Here is a 20300-nt window from a genome sequence, read left to right as displayed (position 1 = left end):
TATTTAGGAAAAGAGAGGAGGAAAGCAGTGTCCTTTGCACTATGGTTCACTTTATACTTGTCTTGAAGTGTGCTACTATCGGCACTAAAGCTGTTTAAAAGCTTGGTTCTACATCTCAGTTGATTATTTTTGCACTTAGAAAAGTACTTTACAATTTTGTGTCTATATGAGAAATTCGAGGAGTTTATCTGAGGAACTTTACCTATTCTTAGTTTTTTAAAATATAAATATCATTCTTTTTTATATGTCCTGTGTTTTCTGTTTTGCACAATAAATTTCAATATTGCTGAAAACATCCTGATTGAAAGCTTTTACTTTTTGCTATGGTAACCACTAAGAAACTGTTCTGTTGTACTTTATATACAAAACTACAATACCGTGATGTATACCGTATACCATCAGTGGCTCAAATTATACCGTGATATACATTTTTGGCCATACCGCCCACCCCTAGTCTGGAGTGTGTTCTTCCACTTCCACTGTTGAATTTATTAATTATTAATTACGTAATTGTTCAACATTACCGGAAGAGTCTCAGTGGTTGTTATTCTCTCCAGAGCAGAACAGAAAGCTTCAGTAATTCCAGTACTCACTGTGGGTGCACCGTATCAAACATTTTCACAAAACATGCCAATAATTCGATTTGTATCTTTCCAAAGAACAAATATAATCAGGAATGGATGACGATCTGATTTCCGTTGCTCAGTCAGAGTCTGATGTGCGTTTATGGACTCGGGCGTTAACCCCAGCTGTACTGTGATTCCACAATAAAGCTGCAGAAACAGCAGACAGCTGAATAAAGATGCCACACGTTCTGAGTAAATGTGCTGACATGTCATTCACTTCTTCCTGCATCAGCCATTAAAGCTGACAGCATGTTGGTGAACGATGTCAAAACACACCCAAATGTGTTATGATGGAAAAATATCTCACCAAAATTCTCCCATTGATGGAGTAATTACTAATAATTACGACTCTGATGGCCTCACAGCTCTGAGTTCACAATAAACACAGGTGTGTGCAGATTGGGGCGGATCTGCGGGGGATCTGCGGAGTTCGTGAGCTGCCGTTTCTAGGGTGAGAAATTATGCAAATAACGAGAAGTCAGTCAGCCTTTTAATTCTGTCACTTACATCAGTTCAATTCATCTGACATTTCTAAGAACATGCATTGGCAGGTGCTTGAGTTTAAATTTGACACAGAACAAAGCCAATTCAAGCAGGGTAGGATAAGGAGAGAAGTTTAGGAAGGATCAGGGTAGGAGGAGACAAGAGAGTTAAAAATGACCGGATACTGCAGTATAGTTTTTTGTATGGAGAAAAAAACCTTTAAGGCATTTGCATCTGTAATACGTACAGGTGGAATAACGGTCTCCAAAGTCACGTGAGCTACAAATGATGTGTGTTCCTGTGTGTTTGTAGGAAAAAGAATGGGTTCATGTGTAAGCCATTGTGGCAGCTTTCTAACTACAGAGCGCCTCGGGGGGGCATCCAGGGTATTTGGGAATCTGTCTTTTTTATTTTACACCTAATACTGCATTAGAGAGAACAGCATTCCGACTCTCATGTGGTGCGACAGAAAATCGTTCGCCATACTGTCAAGAGATCATGAGCTCGCAAGTTCACGTCTTGACACGTGGCTCTGAGCAGCTAAAATCGGCTGTGTGATCTGGGTAAGATCTGGGGCGTACTCTCTTCCTGTCAACCACAGTCACACCAGCCAATCACGGGCGTCTGTGAGCTCATGTATGCGTAAGAGGGTGGCAGAGGGGAACCGTCAGGGCCTTCTAGTCCTTCAGAGAAGCCCAAACATATCAACATTTCAAATGTTATATTTAATTCTTTCATAATTTCATGATAATTATTCTCTTCTAATTCTAATTCGGCCTCATTTTCTATCAAACGTGCTTCAGAAATGAAAGGGTTACTGTCCTGAAAACATTCAAATCGACTTATCCAATGAGATTGTTTTGTTTGTTGTCTCGAGGCGGAGAAGAGTTTAGAGATGCTCACTCATTGGTTAGGACTTCATTGCCGGGACAGAAGGCCATAGCAGTGTATGTTTATGGAGGAAGTGACAGATGAATTAACCAATCAGATTTTGATTTATAGTGGGCGGCGACCAAAAATTGATCACCCTCGGTCTTCTCGAAGGCCAACGCGAGCTTAACCACAAGTCGTTCATCAGTAGTGTTAGCGAATATGCTAATAAAGCGGTCAAACCAGTGCTATCTATTGAGAGCAAGTAGCACAGGCTAACGACCGAGAAACTAACCCTGTGTCCGAAATTGCTCACTCGTTCACTACTCCCTACTCACTAGAAAGGGAATTACTATATAGAGGACTATATATTGAGCTCATTGGTAAAATGAAAAAACACTTTCGGACACTTGTCCGTCGCGCTGGTATTTACGTCATTACTGTCGCACAATTAAAACGTGCCAGATCAGGCGGCTGGTGGGTTTCAAAATAATAAAGACATGCATGTATTTTTGTGATAAATCGATATTATACTGAGCGCATTTCCCACGTTAATCAATACAAAGTACTTTGAGTCTGTTGCATCTTTCAGTTTTTTTTAAATCAAAGCTGAATACTTTCTTCTTTGCTGCTGCCTTTTATTCAATCAAATTTGAGACTTTTAATTTGATTTCTTTCAGCGCGACCGCAATGGATGATGGGATATATTGCTTTGGTTAGTGACCATCGTTGTACACTACTTTTTGTGATGCATTGTGGGATACTTTGAGTGCACTATTGACCCATCCCACGTGACGTCACGACAAACGCGGCCGCCATTTTGGACATGAACTACCAGTAGTCTACCACAGCCAACAACGAGGAACGACGGCGAAGCATCGAAAGGAATATAGCCATCAAAGAAAGTTTTCACTTTCAGCAAGACTTCCATCATGCCATTATATTGTTGTGCACCTGGATGTAGTAACCATCAACACGCAAGGCAAGATTTATCATTTTATCGGATCCCGACAGATGCTGACCGACAGAGAAGATGGATGGTCTCTAAAATATTGGCAAAATGATGTTTATTGACATAGCAATCGTGTGTAACGGGAAGCATTTGCATATACGAAGTGTTGTGTTTACATCAAAGATAAAATAAACCGATATGACAACGACTGCTGCTGCCAGGTTGGGGACACAAACTAGTAGAAAGGAAGTGTGCCAACAGTGCCAACACACTTCCTTTGTGGTCGATTCTGCTTTAAGGTAAGATGCATTTAATTATTCGTCTGCTGTGGGTTTGGAATCGGTAGCCTGACTGATTCGTTCATGTTTGTGGTGCCATTTGTTTGTTGACGCGTGTTGAAATGGAAGATTGGTTGTTGACATGGTTTCCAGTGATGCTTTGGTGCTGCTGTGGATCAGATGTGTTGAGTAGCCTGACTGTTTTTTTTTTTTTTTCTTGCGTGTGGTATCATTGTTGACGCGAGGTTGTTTTTTGAACATGCCAATGCGGACACGATTTCCCCTGATGAGTTATGACTTCAGACGCGATGCATGTGTGGAGTCCGCGTGATATGTGCGTAAGATAGGCTTCTCATGTGTTTGGAGATCCGCGCTCTGAGACAAGCGCAAGCGCAAGCACCCCCCCCCCCCCCCAAGGGAAAAAAAGGGACCCCCGAAAATATCGGCATAGTTTGAACACTGGGTTGGAGAAAGTAATGGCAAATAGTGAGTGCACAAACCATAGAAGGTAAACTGTACACAGCGCCAGGGCAGTGTGATGGTATGTCTACTTTTAGATTGTGTTAGCTTATCAATGAACACACTCGTCACTCGACGAGTTTCACGTCTTTACGACAGATACTTAAATGTGTGTTAGGTATTATTGTTGCAGTCTAAGCAGTCATTGTAGCAGCTAGATGAGCGAGAACCGAAAGGGTCTGTGCCATAAACCGTTATGTCCAAAATGGCGGTCGCGTTTACGAAGGTCACGTGAGTGGGAAGGGTCAATATAGGGTGTAAATAATCCTCACTAAGGTTTCGGACAGCACTACAAAATGGCGTCCTCACTATATATATAGTGCCCTATGGAGCACTTGTATGTGACATCACAGCCGATCCAGATTGTGACAGACGCTGTCTTGTCGGTCAAACGCCATATTTCCGCCTTCTACTTCTACTTCTGGTTCTACTTCTGCTTTTACTTCTACCTTTTCTTCTGGAAAACCCTACTATATACAATTCTACTACAACGGCTGCGGCTACAAGCTCTCCCTACCTGTGCATGTTTTTGTTTTTTGTGTGTATTTTTGCGTGTTGTTCGTCTGTACCGGACTTCAATATCCACTACAACCGTATGGACTTACTGGACATTGGTTTCCAGCAGAAAATGACGGTTTGTAGCGATTTCCATCGCATGCACAACATTCCGGACGAGAAAAAAAAAAAAACATTCCGGACGAGATAGCGAGACCAGCGGGGTCTCTGTGGATTGTTATTGGAAGCAAAGCGAAGGAGGCGGCGCCGGGAGCGGAAGCAAAAGCGAGGCTGCAGAGCCGGCCTGTTGACTAAGCTCAGAAAACAGCCACTCAAACCTCCACTGCCAAGCCTCTACCTCTCCAGCGCCAGGTAAACAACATGGACGATTTGGAATTACAGCTGGAATTACCTTATTCTATTCTATAATCGGCTGGTCAGTGCTATACTCAATACTTAAGTGACTTACCCATCCAGTGAGGATCATTTTCTTGTTTACAAGATGCCACATCTGAGTCACTGACAAATCCTGAATTTCTGTAAAGATAACTGTCCAGAGATTTATAAGCACGCAGTGCTTCACCACTGAACAGCGAGAGAAAGTTAATGAGGTAATTATACACGTCCGGGTATTCCACCTCTGGCAGTTCCATATCCACTGACACGGTCGTGAAAACTCCGTCCGGTAAGCCATAAGGGTCACTAATCTGTAGGTCGTTTATTTTAGACATGTATCTAGCTATCTGTTCATTAGGAAAATGAGCCGTGTAGTCCGTCGGTTGAAATTGATCCATTTTGCACACAAGTGCAGCAATATTCAGCTGTGCTGTTGACCGACAAGATGGCGGCTGTGTACTTTCCGGTCACGTGACTGCAAGATCTCTATAGAGTGAGTAGGGAGTGATTTCAGACACAGGGTAAGATTTCTGTCTCCAGACTCTTCTTCCACGCTGCACGCTCGCTACAGTATTTTTCACTCAGACTTAAGGATTCATTTCTCTGTGTAATTTACTGAGTTACTTTTAAAATCAACATCAACAGCAACACACAGCAGAGCGACCTGGCAGCCTGACGCTAATCCTTTACTAAATCCTTTACCCTGTTTCTGTTTTGGTGTGTCTGGCTAAGTTCTGGCTGAGCTCAAGTCCCAGCTCTAATCGTAACGGGTCACCACTGGAGGGCAGATCGCGCTCCATAGCGCTCTGTGGGTGCAACATGGGCAGCAGTTTGAAAAGATGTAGAGGTTGGCTTCATTCAGCTCTCAGAGGAACAGCATCCCTTACACTATCTTCAGAAAAGGTTTGACGACAAACTGAAGGCACGTAAAAGGCCAAGTGTGAATTTAAAGATGTCGGTATGTTTTGAGTAGCAGTAGAAAGAAAGAAAGAATTTAATTGAATGCTGCAGTTTTGTGGAGGATTTCTCCAGAAATACAACACATACGGCTAATTATGCTACGTAATCTTGGTCTGTGCAATTAGCTAATTACAAAACCTGCAATTAAGGTAATGACCTGCATGTACCAGCGCATCTGCTGATGTATCAGGAGTGTGTACAGGACCCTGTACTGTAAAAGGAAATGAGCATTTTGTGGGTTTTCTTTCTTTCTTTCTTTCTTTAACCTTGAATTTCCTGTTGATTCTTTGGATGTGCCTCGTGAGTCACCAGGAAATGATCCAAAACCATGAAAACTAAAGGAATATTTGATGACATTCAGAAGAAGAGAGCAGATCGCTGGTATTGGTGAGAGATGCTGCAGAAGCAGACAGCAGGACAGCTGCGATCTCAAGCTCCTCCTGTCACCTGGACTCCTGATTGCAGCAACAGATTCTCTGGAAGCTTCACCGTCCTGTATTTCATAAATGATGCTTTATTTTTTCTGTACTTTATTTAGGAAGTGTTATATCCCACCATCTGTACCTCCAGATTTACACACAGTGACTGATGAGATTGTAGACGCTCTGTTTTCTCTTTTTAAACCGTACGAAGGATGTCAAAAGCAAAGTGCTTTAATTAATGTGTTTGGGACAAAAAAAACCCTGATGATGCTTTTAGGAAATTAACGTGAGCTAAAATAATAATCCTAGCTTGTGTTTTCTGTGACTCACATCCAAATCTAAGGGCTTCATGCGTGTGTATTAACCACAGAAAACCGTACACGGGTCACAACATCACAAACACACAGCAGTCTCCAGGTCAGTCACAGGTTTACAGATCAGGGTTTCCCCAGGTTTGACCACCATAAATTTAAGACCTTTTGAAGACCACTTAAATGAGAATTAAGACCTACATCGCACCCATTATGCGGTCGTAGAACACCAGATCAAATTCCCAATAATGACAAATGTTTCAAGTAAAAATACTTTTATTATAAAAGTTATATACTTAAAAGTCATTATGTGCATTGCTTGTCGAATCTTCACATTCAAAACAAAAAAAAACAAGTCTAAACCTGGAAGAAAGGAGCACAATGTAGGGTCCACGTCACGGCCTTAAAGGTACACAAAAATGCAATCGGCATACCAACACATTAATGCCAAAGGTGTGCACTCACCAGTCAAAAAGCCAAACTGAGGGCCCAACTCGAGGCCTGAAGAACTGTCTCTGAACTAATTATGACTGTGCACCCAGAGATGATACTTAAAATAAAAAAGTGATGCGGGTGTATTTTTTTTAAATAAAATATCAAAACAATCACAACACTCTAACAGACAAACTCTTTGTCTTAGTTTCCCAGCACTTGCTTCAACCATTTTACATTTTGTACCCTTGTAAACGAGGGAGGGAGAGAGATACAGAGGGGCATAGATAGATAAGAGACGAGGGGGATAGATGGGAAGAGAGATAGATAGATAGATAGATAGATAGATAGATAGATAGATAGATAGATAGATAGATAGATAGATAGATAGATAGATAGATAGATAGAAAAGAGGTAAGCCGAAAGTCTCTTAAAGGTGCGCAAAAATGCAATTGGCGTACCAATACATTGGTACAATGGTGTGCACTCACCAGTCAAAAAGCCAAACTGAGGGCCCAACTCAAGGCCTAAAGAACGGTCTCTGAACTAATTATGACCAGAGATGATAAACAGATAAACTCTTTGTCTTAGTTTCCCAGCATTCAACTTGCTTCAACCATTTTACATTTTGAAGAATAAAAAGAAATGTAAATACTCCTAGTAAACAAGGGAGGGAGGGAAGACATAGATGTGGAGGTGGATAGATAAGAGACACAACGAGAGAAATCCACCACTTGCCTCGTTAACGTCTTTGACCAACTCCTTCGTTATATAAAGAACAAGACCGAATTTTGTTCTGTAAGACGTTTTGTTTTTTCCACAGGAGAATGTTGTAGCGACTTCCGAGTCTGGGAACACAGCCTTAAAGAGTTCGCTTATGCCCTCATTCGAGCTGTACGAGTGGTGTTCCGTAATTGTTTTTAAAATCAAGAGCACCTCTGCCCGAAGTGTTGGGGTTCCACCGACGCCCATCATGCCACTGCTCGGCCCTTGTGTTGCTGCTAGCCTTGCCGATGATGTCTGGCTTGGCTGATGCTGCTGACGTTCGACAGTGGTGCTCGTGCCAACTCCAGGTGCATTCGAAGATTGAACCGTGCAGAACTGACCGATGGGCTGGTGGCGGTGGAGGGCAGATGCAATGTGCTTTGAGCTCTTCATGTGAGACTCTAAAGCGAAATGACCTATAGTGGACAACTTGAAGGTCTTTCGACAAACACAGCATCTTGCTTCAACGTCGCTTCCAGGAACCTCCCTCACCCAATCACGATATCCTTCATCTGAAAGCCACTGCTGATTAAAACGACACTTCCCCATGCTGCGATTCGCGGAGTCTCCTCTCCACCACGGACTCCAACGATTTCGCCGGCGCGAAAATGTATCAATATTGTTTCTTTCTTTGTGCATACTCCAAGAAATTCACTGATGTTACGCAAAACCCACGTTTTCACATTGTAGAACAGTATGAGTAAATTTAAGACCTTTGTTTAAAAAATTAAGACTTGGGCAAAGCAATTTAAGACTTTTTAAGGCCTTAATTTTGGAATATTAAATTTAAGACTTTTTTAAGACTTTTAAGACCCCGTGGCTACCATGCAGATGTTCATGCACTCGTTGTTGTATTTAAATTATTCACAAACCACATTCTTGTGCACATTAAACCATCTTTGCAAAACTTTATCAAATTATCCCACAACGAGCCTCACATGCTTTGCTTCTCTAAACAAATAAAATTTTATTCTTGGGGAATTAAACAGCAATTTATTATGTTTACAAAATGGATTTAAAAAGCTTAGTTTCCAGATTTGTTACAACTTTAATTCACCACTTAAATGTGAAAAATTGATAAAAGTTTGTCGTCTGTGTCCCTTTTCCCAAATCTGCTCCTGTTTCATACAGACACAGAGGTGGAACCCACCGCGCCTGCAGGTGACATGAGTTAATTAGAAAATGAGGCCTAATGATTCATGATCAGAGACAGAGGCAACTAACGGACTGTAAAATGAGATTAAACAGAGCCAACGGGGGAAATCTGTACATCTTCTTTAATACAGCTTGTCATCTGTTCGTGCCGTGACACTGAGGCTCGTAAAGAAGCAGCGATGTAATAAACACCACAACGAGTTTAATCAGTCATCGTATGTGGAAGAGAGGTGTAGGAATCTAGGCATGGATGTACAATGGACTAATTAAGGAATAAAACAGTGTGTGTGCGTGTGTGTGTGGGGTGGGGGGGTGGGGGGGTTTAGTAAAATAATGACTTTTTTTTTTTCAGTCTTATTTTGCCTCCATACCATCACAGATGCTGCTTTTACACCTTTCTCTGATAAGAAACTGGACGGTCGTGTTCACCTTTGGCACTGAGAACTCGACATCCGGTTTTCCCAAAAACGAGCTGAAATGTGACTCATCTGCCCACAGCACACGTTTCCACTGTCTTTCGGTCCATCTGAGACCCCGTCCACACGTAGCCGGGTATCTGCTAAATCGAAGATATTTTTCTACGTTTTGGCCTGTCATCCACATGAAAACACATCAAAAACGAATATTTAAAAAAACTCCGGGCAAAGTGAAGATTTTTGAAAACTCCGTGTATGCCTTTTCGTGTAGACAGAGATAACCGGAGTTTTGCGTTTTAGAACGTCACAATTTGCGCCAAAAAAATGACAACAAATCTGCCCTGACGTCAAACGTGTGACCTTTGTTTACTGCAGAAGCCAGATTAAGCATGGACAAAGAGTAATGGATCGGAGTAGTGCCTTGAAAGCGTTAATTATTGTGCAGGTGCTATTTACATGTTTAATTTTAGAAGCCCAACTACTGACAAGATTCCCAATCAACGTTTTCTTGCGTCTTTTGAAGTTTATACTCCAAAATTGTGTTTAGACGCGATTCTGTCTCCGAGTCTGTCCAGACGAACGAGCTTGGCGCCATGTTTTATGTTTAGGCGGAAGTGACGCCAACAGAGGGCTATTCTGATGTGATTAGGGGGTAGGATTTGGGGAAATAATGCCATCTACAGGTTTGGAATGCTTATGAATGTGATTGAAAACTCAGATGTTCGGTTATGTGTGGAAGGGATTTTTTTCAAAGACGAGGTGGTGTGGATAAAACATTTTTATAAACGGAGGGGGGGAAAATGTTCGGTTTTAAAAATACCCGGCTACGTGTGTACATGGCCTGAGATGAGTTCAGGCCCAGAGAAACCGGTGGCGTTTCTGTATAGAATTGATGAACGGCTTCCTCCTTGTGTAATACAGTTTCAGGTTGCATTTCTGGATGCAGCAGCAAACTGTGTTAATTGAGAACGGTTTTCTGAAGTCCTCCCGAGCCCACGTGGCTATATTTGTCACATTAGCGTGACGGTTTCTCAGGCAGTGCCGCCTGAGGGCTCGAAGGTCACGCCCATTCAACAGTGGTTTCTGACCCCACCCTTTACACACAGAGATGTCGCCGAATTCCCTGAATCTTTTCACAATATTATGGACTGTAGATTTTGAAAGACTTAAAATCTCACGTTGAGAAAGTTTCTTTTTGAATTGGCGAACAATTCTCTCAGGAATTTTAGCACAAAGCAGTGAGCCACGCCCATCCTTGCAATGCAAAGACTGAGCCTTTGGTGCTGCTCCTTTTAAACCCGATCATGTGACCAATTAACCTGCTTATTATTGTGGAATCTTCCAAAATGGTGTAAGTTGAATATCTGAAATTTTTCAGTCTTATTTTGTCTCTGTCCCAACTTTTTTTGAGTGTGTTACAGGCATCAAATTCTCACTTTGCTTATTAAGTTGGTCAGTGAAACTCCTGAAAATCTTTTCTTTGTTTTTGTCAGTTAAATAAAGGTTCATGTGAATTAACAAATCACAGGTTTTTGTTTTTATTGCATTTTGGAAAATATCCCAACTTTTCGGGAAATGGGGTTTGTAAAACACCTCCATGCTGGTTTGTGTGCAACACACAGATTCAACAGGTCGCATAAAAACTCCAAGTGAGACACGTATTCCAAATGTCCAAAGAACGCTCCTAAAACCCGAATAATATCAGCATATTATTAACTGGTGGTGGATTTCCGCAGGACGAGGTTCTCTTCACCTGCCCCAGTGAACATTCAGGGAAAGGGCACTAAGATCGTTAGGAGCTACAAGTACCTGGGTGTTCATCTGAACAATAAACTGGACTGGACTGATCGCACACACGCCCTGTACAAGAAAGGCCAGAGCAGACTCCACCTGCTGAGGAGGCTCAGGGCCTTTGGAGTTCAGGGTCCACTTCTGAACTCTTTTTATGACTCTGTGGTGGCATCAGCCATTTTCTATGGAGTTGTCTGTTGGGGAAGCAGCATCACACCAGCAGAGAGGAAAAAACTGAACAAACTGATGAGGAAGGCAGGATCTGTCCTGGGCTGTGCACTGGACTCAGTGGACGTAGTGGGGGAAAGGAGGATGTTGGCCAAGTTGTCATCCTTAATGGCGAACACCTCCCATCCACTGCAGGAGACAGTAGCAGCACTGGGCAGCTCCTTCAGCGACCGGCTCCTCCATCTGCGGTGTGTTAAGGAGAGATACAGCAGCTCCTTCCTCCCTACTGCTGTGAGACTGTACAACCAGCACCTCACCAAGCACAGCACCGGACGCTCCTCACAATAATCAACAATACTGCACTGTAAAAAGTGTCCGTAGAATTAACAGTGAATTTATGTAAAATCATGACATAAAAAAACTGTAAATACAAAAACAATGAAGCAGTGTGTAATTTACATCAATATACTGTAAAACTCCTAACCAAATGCCACTGTTAATTTAACAGTAAGAATATGTTGAATTGATCATATTTTTTTGTATAATTTACAAATTGTTGTAGTTTAAACACAGACAAACTGTAAGACTAAAACAGAATGTGATGGTTAAAATTACATCATTACCCTGTTAAAAAAACAAAAACATGCCCACCATTGTGGCTCAGTCAACTAAGGCGTCATACAATGAATCTGGGGACCTGGGTTCAATTCCGACCTGAGGTCATTTCCCGATCCCTCTCTGTCTCTCTTTCCAGCTCATTTCCTGTCTCTGCACTGTCCTATCCAATAAAGGTGAAAAAAGCCCAAAAAAATTCTAAAAATATATATCTGTCTAGTAGATCATTGCTTGTAACCATCATTTTGAATCATTGTTTATTGTACAATGAATATCCGTAAAATTAAGAGTTATGTACTGATTATTGTACATTGAATACCTGTAAAATTGAACATTTTCAAACTGTTGTTTTTACAAGTGTTGATATACCTTACCGTAAAGCCATATACACTGTCACTGTATTTTTTACGGTGAAAAAATGGCAACCACAGCTGCCAATTTTTCACTGTAAATTTGACAAGATTTTTTTTTACAGTGTGTCCACATCACTTCTACATCCACAGAAACCCCTCTGCTATAATGTATACTGTGTGCACTGACTGTCAGCATCAGTACTTTACAGCAAACTGCTAGTTACACATGGTTAAAATGGCCCTTGTGCAATATTCCGACTTACTTGTGCAATAATACCTGTGCAATACTTACACGTGCAATACCACCTTTGTAATACACTTATGTCAACTATATATCTGCAAACCATTTAATTTATGCAAATTTGTTAATTTTTTTATCTCTAAATTTGTAGTTTATTTCTTTTTTATATATCCTTTTTTGTATACTTAGTACTTTTGCACTACTCCTTCACTGCCTTATCTTTTTCTCTTGATATATTTTGCTGCTGTAACAATGTAAATTTCCCCTTGTGGGATAATAAAAAGTGATCTTATCTTATCTTATCTTATCTTATCTTATCTTATCTTATACAGGTCTTAATCGGAAAATGCTCTGTCAAATTTGGAATATCCAAATGGAATATGGTGTTTACGTAATCAAATTCCGACTATCGGAATAAAAGTGTTATATCAGAGTGAATGTAAACATACTGAATAAGAGCACCACACACACACACACACACACACACACACACACACACACAGAGTGTTTATTCCTTACTTACACAGCACTAATTTTGAATTTGCTTTTGGTTAAATTTGCACTGGATTTTATCGCACGGATCTGGCAACCCGGCCGGTTTATTCACTCTGTGTGAATGAATGCAGCTTTGACTGAGACTCTGCCACATCATCACGGCTTCACAAGCTGTAACGGAAAGGTTTTTTTGTTGTTTTTTGACTAGAATTTTTTCCTGTAGATTTATATAAAGCAGGCGAGAGAAGGCCTCACTCTGCTCTCTAGCAGCTCATAAATACATGTCTGTGTTTTTCAGGCGTCTAGCCGTACCCGTTTCCTTCATTTACCTCCACACGTCACCTCCCTGTTAGATGGATTTCTTTCTGATGGAGTTTCTGTCTAAAACTGGTTAAAAATGCAGCAACATGAGACCATGAGACGAGTCCATCGGTTATTAAAGTGCTGAATGTTGAGTACATCAGAATCCCTTGTTCAGTTTTAACCCTTAAAACTACAGACACATTTTTCACTTTTTCACCTTAAAGCTCATTATTCACTTACAATTATAAATAATTTAGTAAATACAGTGAAAATTTGAAGAGGTTAAAATCATCAAGTGCTGCTTTACTGAATATCTGAAGAACAAAACACACACACACACACACACACACACACACACACACACACACAAAACCTATTTTTTGTGGTTTATTTTAGTTTATTTTGGTTCATGAATTTAAAAATATTTCAATATTCATTACGCTTCTCTACAAGGATTCAAAGCTTTATATGCATTTTTTAAACTCTTAAAAGCAGTGTATAATTCATCATACAAAGACACAAACACTAAGGTTAGGGTAATGGAAATGAAAACAGATGTTCCATCATGTTCAATAAATGGATTTAAAAAATCTAATTTTTTTCTTTAATTTAAAAAGAAAATGTAATGATTGTCAAACTGCTGTAGTGTAAGAGGAATAAAACACTCCAGGGCATGATGTTATAGGAAAATAATCAACGTCTGGGTGTTTTACTAGAACAGCACCACACGCACAGTGTTAATTCCTTAATGAGTGTATTATCCAATCAACATGAAAACAAAAGGTGTCAATACTTATGGACAGTTAATTTAAGGCTGTTTTTAGGAAAATATCAGATGTAGGCCGACCTGCGTAACTCACCTCTAAATGACCTGAGACCAGGACTGTACATCTGTCCATGATATTTGCTTTTCTCTGTGTCTCTGTGATGTACTTATTGACTTTCTACACAAATTAACTTTAAATAATTATTCCAGAATCCAATTAACACCTTTGCTTTTTTTGTTGTTGTTGTATAATTGATGATTTCCTCATAAATCATCTGCTTCGTGTGAATCTCAACCTGCGGACATTTTGTACATCAAAGAATTGGTCTGACTGGCTACTCTACTACTCGGATATACCGTGAGTAGAGAAAAAATTGGCGGAGTGTATCAAGTCAGATATACCACTTTGTTATCAAGTATTTAAAAGAAACAGAAATAGCTAAAAGAATATAGTTTTTCCCCCCAATATCTCCTGTTCCACACTCCAGCCCAGTCGGTGGCGCTACTGCACCTTTAAGTTGATTTACCAACCGCTAAAAAACCCGAAAGAAGAAGAAAAACAAAATGGCGGAGCGTGTTGCTGAACCAACTGAGGATGAAATAAAACCTCTACTCAAAAACAAAGCCCAAAAAATACAAAAAAAAAAAACCAACAAAATATGGAATGAAAGTGTTTGATGGTCAGAACGTATCTTTTTAAAAAAAAGTTCAAGAATTATTATTATTATTATTATTATTATTGCTTTTTTCACAAATCGCTCCTGTCATTTCGCCAGTTTGTTTACATTCTAAGCGGAAATTATTTTGTCAGATGTTTTGTATAAAGTTTTTATTTATCGAATTGGCAAAAAATAAAAATGCTCTGTTTCTCAAAAACAAGTGAATGTGGAGAGAATAAAACAGTTATTCCACTCAATCTCGTCGTCCATGGATTACAGACAACTCGGTGCTACGCAACTTGTCACCTATCAGCTCGTGTACGACTCGATTTCATGGAATAACTGTTAAATAACCAGAGGAATAATGTTTCACACTTTTTGCTCGTGTTATTCCTACACGTGGACAATCTATAACTTTTAACATCAGTGATATTTAAAAAAAGTAAAAAAGAATCTGCATAAATACACTGCAAAACCCGATAAGGTCACTGAGCTCAAAAATTTTACTGAAACCGATTACGTAAAAATTTTTGAGGTAAGTAACTTAAATTTTTTAAGGTAAGATTTCTTAAAAATGACACTACAGTTACACTTAATTGTAATTATTAAGAAATCTTACCTTAAAAAATGGAAGTTACTTACCTCAAAAATTTTTACGTAATCAGTTTCAATAAAATTTTTGAGCTCAGTGACCTTATCGGGTTTTGCAGTGTAGTAATTTTAGTAATTTGTGCACAAAAGGGTTAATTAAAGAAAAAATTGATTTTTTTATCCATTTATAGTTACACTGAACATGATGGAACATCTGTTTTCATTTCTATAACCCTAACCTGAGCTCCTCTGTCTTTATGTGTGTATATGATGAACTGAGGTGTGTGAATTATTCACTGCATCACTGCTTTTAAACCAGCAGGGTGTAAAATATATTTCACTGTGATCCTGAAGGCTGTTTGGTTTTTCTACACATGAATGCAAACTATGAAGCTGATTTAATAACGCCATTAAAACCCAACACACATTCGCCTGAGCTCGAGCCCTGCTGCTCCTGCGGCGTTAATTTATTGACTTGTTTGTCCGTAGTGTCCTTTTCTACATTACAGGCTCTTCATAACGCCTTTTATGGATCTCTTTTATTTACATTAATTGCATTGTGCATTCATAATAACTAATGGAGAGGAATTAAACAGGAGAGAGAGCAGACACGGGACAAAACAACAAATTAATCTGAAGGACGTCTGAAAGAGCAGAGAGTCAATAAAATGTTCAGTTCGTGTGTGTGTGTGTGTGTGTGTGTGTGTGTGTGTGTGTGTGTGTGTGTGTGTGTGTGTGTGTGTGTGTAAAACACTGTTCCACCTGCTCCATTCAGTAATCATGAAGTAAATTACAGGAGACTGGACGACGTCTTGAGCTGCTGTGTGTGAGATTCAGTCTGACACGAGGACACAAAGGACGTGAAGGTTATCAGTTTGTGTGCAGACTAAAGGGCTGTACATCACTCTCTCTCTCTCTCTCTCTCTCTCTCTCTCTCTCTCCTTTATAAGGTAATGTTTATTCACATCACGACTCGGAAACTGTGCTATTTCAGCTGCTTTTAGTTCAGTCTTAAGGGCTCCACTTACAGAAACTCGTGCTCTCTGAGAGAATAACAGAAAGTAAAATCACCCAAACAGGCCGCATTCCACTGATTTATCCGACTCTCATTTCACTTGTGTTCCAAATCACAGAATTATACGACTGTAGAATATGTATATGATGTATACGGCACCTGATTATACTGTAACTCACAGCAGGACGCAGTGTGAGAGAATTCTGGTTTTGCTAACAGCATGGTCATGTGACTTTCTAACAGCTCTGTAAACAAACAAACAAACAAACAAAGTGTATATTTTTGTGTGTTCAACTACTATTAGTTCCACAAATAAACAAACAAAAAACAAACAAATAAATATATATAAATGCAGTAAAGTGTATATTTGTATGTTACATTAATATTTTTATTGACATACAGTCATACAAATAATTATAGAGTAATATTCATCACTTCATTATTTTTAAATAAATACACACTTTTTTCTGATCATGACCAGGTCTGTCTGTCTGTCTCTCTCTCTCTCTCTGTCTCTCTCTCCTTCAGAGTCTCTCTCTCTTTTCTACAGTCTCTCTCTCGCTTTCTCTCTCTCCACCCAAAATCCCTCCTTCTTTCCTGTAAACACAAGACGACACTCGTTTTATTTTATTGGTTTTCTAACAGCAGACTAAACCACACCCACAGCACAACCACCAGCACACAGAGAACCTTCAGTAGTTCAGGGTGTAACGTTACATCAATAACATTCCTGCAACGTTTGTAAAACATGTAATAGACACATGGTTTTCTCACACAATGTTCCTTTTTACACTAAACTTCACCCCACCTAAAGGAGTTCTCCAGTCTCTCTGAAGAGCTTAAAGCAGATCCGCAGAGCCTTTATTTTAAATACATTTCTGAGTGGATAGTATCTCCATCTTTGACTCTTATATGCTGCATAAATGGGAATAAAAAAATATATTTTTGAGAGTTAAACTCGACCGCAAAGTTGTGATTGGCGCTGCCCCAATCAGCCAGCCAGCCCTGAGTGCGTGACGAACCGGTTTTAAGGCCGAGGCCTTTTACAGCTATAGACCAAAGTCATATCAATAAAAATTTATGGTGAAAGTAAGAAACACCGTTACCGACCCGCTCAACTAAGACCGATTTGACTTCATTGATTGTGGGTTGACTCTCATTAAAACAGGATGGGTGTTATAACTTATGCAGCATACATGTACATGCATGCATTTTCACTGATAAAACCTAAAAGGCTCATTAAATAATCAGATGAACTGAGACAATCACATTCTGAAGCAAATTAAATAATCTCATACCGCTAACTTAAACACACAATACAAGTTACATGGATTAATCTAAATGCAGGTAAACAACGAGTGTTGTTGTTTTCGTTGCTTTGTATCCAAATTTGAGTCGCAGCTTACCCGTCTGTGTTCTCGCTTCTTGAAGGCCGATCTTGTGGCTGATTGTTTTGAAACAATCTGACTTTCAGTTGTTCGTTCAGTTCTCCGCTCATTCGCTTCTTCCACGTAAGGGCGAGATGGCAGCGATATCCAGCGCAGAAATCAGACGGCTGCTCCACTCATTCTCCATTTTCTCCATACTGACTACTCCGCCATTACTGCTCGGCTCAGGCAATTACTAAAACCCGGGACGGAACGGGATGTCACCGGTTTTAGCAACAACCGCGAGGAGGTCACTGCCCGAGCGATATGTCTCGTCCTGTTCCGTCCCGGGTTTTACCAACAGCCCTCAGCTCACTCCGGGAGAACTGGTGCAACTGAACTCACTTTAAAAAAATTAAATAAAATAAATACTTTCCTTTTCTTGTTTTCTTTTCCTTTAATCATTGGTACTGCACCCTCTTTCAATCCGGGCTTATAGCCAACGCTCCTCAACAGGTCAGAGGTCTCGTACGAGTCTTCAGTAAAATGTGCAGAGCAGAGGAGAGACCACTTCATAGCCGCCCAATGTGCCCGTGAACTTCTCGCAAAACGCGTCCAAATCTTTGCAGTTTGAACATTCTTGGGCCGTGAATGCAACGTAAATCCACCTTCTGTCGTGTTGCTGCACCGGCCAAAAACACATCTACGTGGCATGGCGATAAATTAGCTCAAAATGGAGGATCGGAGTTGCAGTCAGCTCTGTGTTTTAGTCTAGCGGAAATGGCGATGAGACCGATAGACTTGCTGCTGTGATGTTACGGACGTCAAGGTCATTCACTCAGACCGCTACCTATATAAATCACTTTAATCGTAAAAATTACTACATTAGATTTATTGTTAACACTTAAAACTACAGTATTCCTGTGCCATTCTTGAGGTCTCAAGGCATTTATAAATGAAAGTGAGGCCATGGCTCTGCGTATATGCTTTAAAGCTTTTGTTTAAAACCATAAAGAGTTTCCTTATAGCCTCAAAAACATTCTCAGTAGAACGCATTTACAAAGAAACATTTCACTCTTACAAAAATAAAATGTGAAGTGTTCTCTGGAAAGTTGAAAGTTAAAATTTAAAAATCTCAGAGATGAACTGAAGAGCGCAGGAGAAACGTCCAGCTGTGATGATGGGCTTATCTCAGATAGACAATCCTCACTGATTATTTAATAAAACAATAATTACTCTATTTCATAAACCTGGGCTAGATAGATTTAACTGGAGCACGCAGAACCGGCCCAGATGTTCCACTCCCATGGGAATCAGAGTTCTATTGTGTGGTTCTGTTTCTGTGGGCTCTAAATATCTCATCTCATTATCTGTAGCCGCTTTATCCTGTTCTACAGGGTCGCAGGCGAGCTGGATCCTATCCCAGCTGACTACGGGCGAAAGGCGGGGTTCACCCTGGACAAGTCGCCAGGTCATCACAGGGCTGACACATAGACACAGACAACCATTCACACTCACATTCACACCTACGCTCAATTTAGAGTCACCAGTTAGCCTAACCTGCATGTCTTTGGACTGTGGGGGAAACCGGAGCACCTGGAGGAAACCCACGCGGACACGGGGAGAACATGCAAACTCCACACAGAAAAGCCCTCGCCGGCCACCGGGCTCGAACCCGGACCTTCTTGCTGTGAGGCGACAGCGCTAACCACTACACCACCGTGCCGCCCCAGCTCTAAATATAAACACTAAAATATAACAAGTGTTTCCAGGCAAGTGGTGGAGAAGTCCTGCCTCAAGTGGAAGAGTTTAAGTATCTCGGGATCTTGTTCACGAGTGAGGGAAGGATGGAGCGTGAGATCGACAGGCGGATCGGTGCAGCCTCCACAGTGATGTGGTCGCTTTACCGGTCCGTCGTGGTGAAGAAGGAGCTGAGCCAAAAGGTGAAGCTCTCGATTTACCGGTCGATCTACGTTCCGACTCTCACCTATGGTCATGAGCTTTGGGTAATGACCGAAAGAACAAGATCGCGGATCAAAGCGGCTGAAATGAGTTTCCTTCGCAGGGTGGCTGGGCGCTCCCTTAGAGATAGGGTGAGAAGCACAGTCACTCTGGAGGAGCTCGGAGTAGAGCCGCTGCTCCTCCACATCGAGAGGAACCAGCTGAGGTGGCTCGGGCATCTCTTTCGGATGCCTCCTGGACGCCTCCCTGGGGAGGTGTTCCAGGCATATCCCCCCGGGAGGAGGCCCCGGGGAAGACCCAGGACACGCTGGAGGGACTATGTCTCTCGGCTGGCCTGGGAACGCCTCGGTGTTCTTCCCGAGGAGCTGGCCGAGGTGTCTGGGGAAAGGGAAGTTTGGGCTTCCATGCTCAGACTGCTGCCTCCGTGACCCGGCCCCGGATAAAGCGGATGAAGACGAGACGAGACGAGTTTCCAGGCAAAACAAACCTCACCCGGTAGCACTTATGATGAATATGAAGGAAGATATCACGAAAAAAATCAGTCCCCTATGGGTCCATGTGGCTTATAAATAAAATAGTTTTCTGATCCCATGTCCATACAGTAAATACAGCATATATATTTACTCTGAGGCAGCAGCCACAAAAATGAAGCGTAATCCAAAAATGAACAATTTAAAAATCACAGAAGTAAAATATACCAAGTATCTGTACTTTATATTATTCTACTCTTACCTCTTATAGTTTTCCAAACTGAAACCTCCGAACTGAAGCGGACACACACACGCTGTCACCGTGATCCAAACTCTTATTTCCCAGAAATGGCCCGGCGCTAGAGCTCAGCGGAACGCACTTTCCCTCTGTAATAAGCATAAACATGTCTGAAAGCGATTTCTT

General features: G+C 41.0%; 1 protein-coding gene across 3 annotated transcripts in view; it reads right to left on the bottom strand.

The window, feature by feature from the left end:
- The window catches only part of tspan4a (tetraspanin 4a), a 285374-nt gene that overhangs the window by 258061 nt on the left and 7013 nt on the right, over positions 1-20300 (bottom strand). The window contains exons 1-3 of one of the 3 annotated variants that reach the window (XM_060923186.1): positions 20139-20190; positions 16539-16674; positions 16237-16322 (exon numbers count right to left, since the gene is read on the bottom strand). The exons of 1 other annotated variant lie outside the window; for it this stretch is intronic. The gene's annotated coding sequence lies outside the window, so the exon portion shown is untranslated. Of the gene's footprint in view, positions 1-16236; positions 16323-16538; positions 16675-20138; positions 20191-20300 lie in introns of those variants that run through there. One more of the 3 variants, XM_060923187.1, reaches the window with a different exon arrangement.

The sequence above is a fragment of the Neoarius graeffei genome, chromosome 6, assembly GCF_027579695.1.
Source record: "Neoarius graeffei isolate fNeoGra1 chromosome 6, fNeoGra1.pri, whole genome shotgun sequence".
Classification (NCBI taxonomy): domain Eukaryota; kingdom Metazoa; phylum Chordata; class Actinopteri; order Siluriformes; family Ariidae; genus Neoarius; species Neoarius graeffei.
The sequence above is the reverse complement of the archived record's forward strand: the minus strand, read 5'-3'. Positions and strand labels throughout refer to the sequence as shown.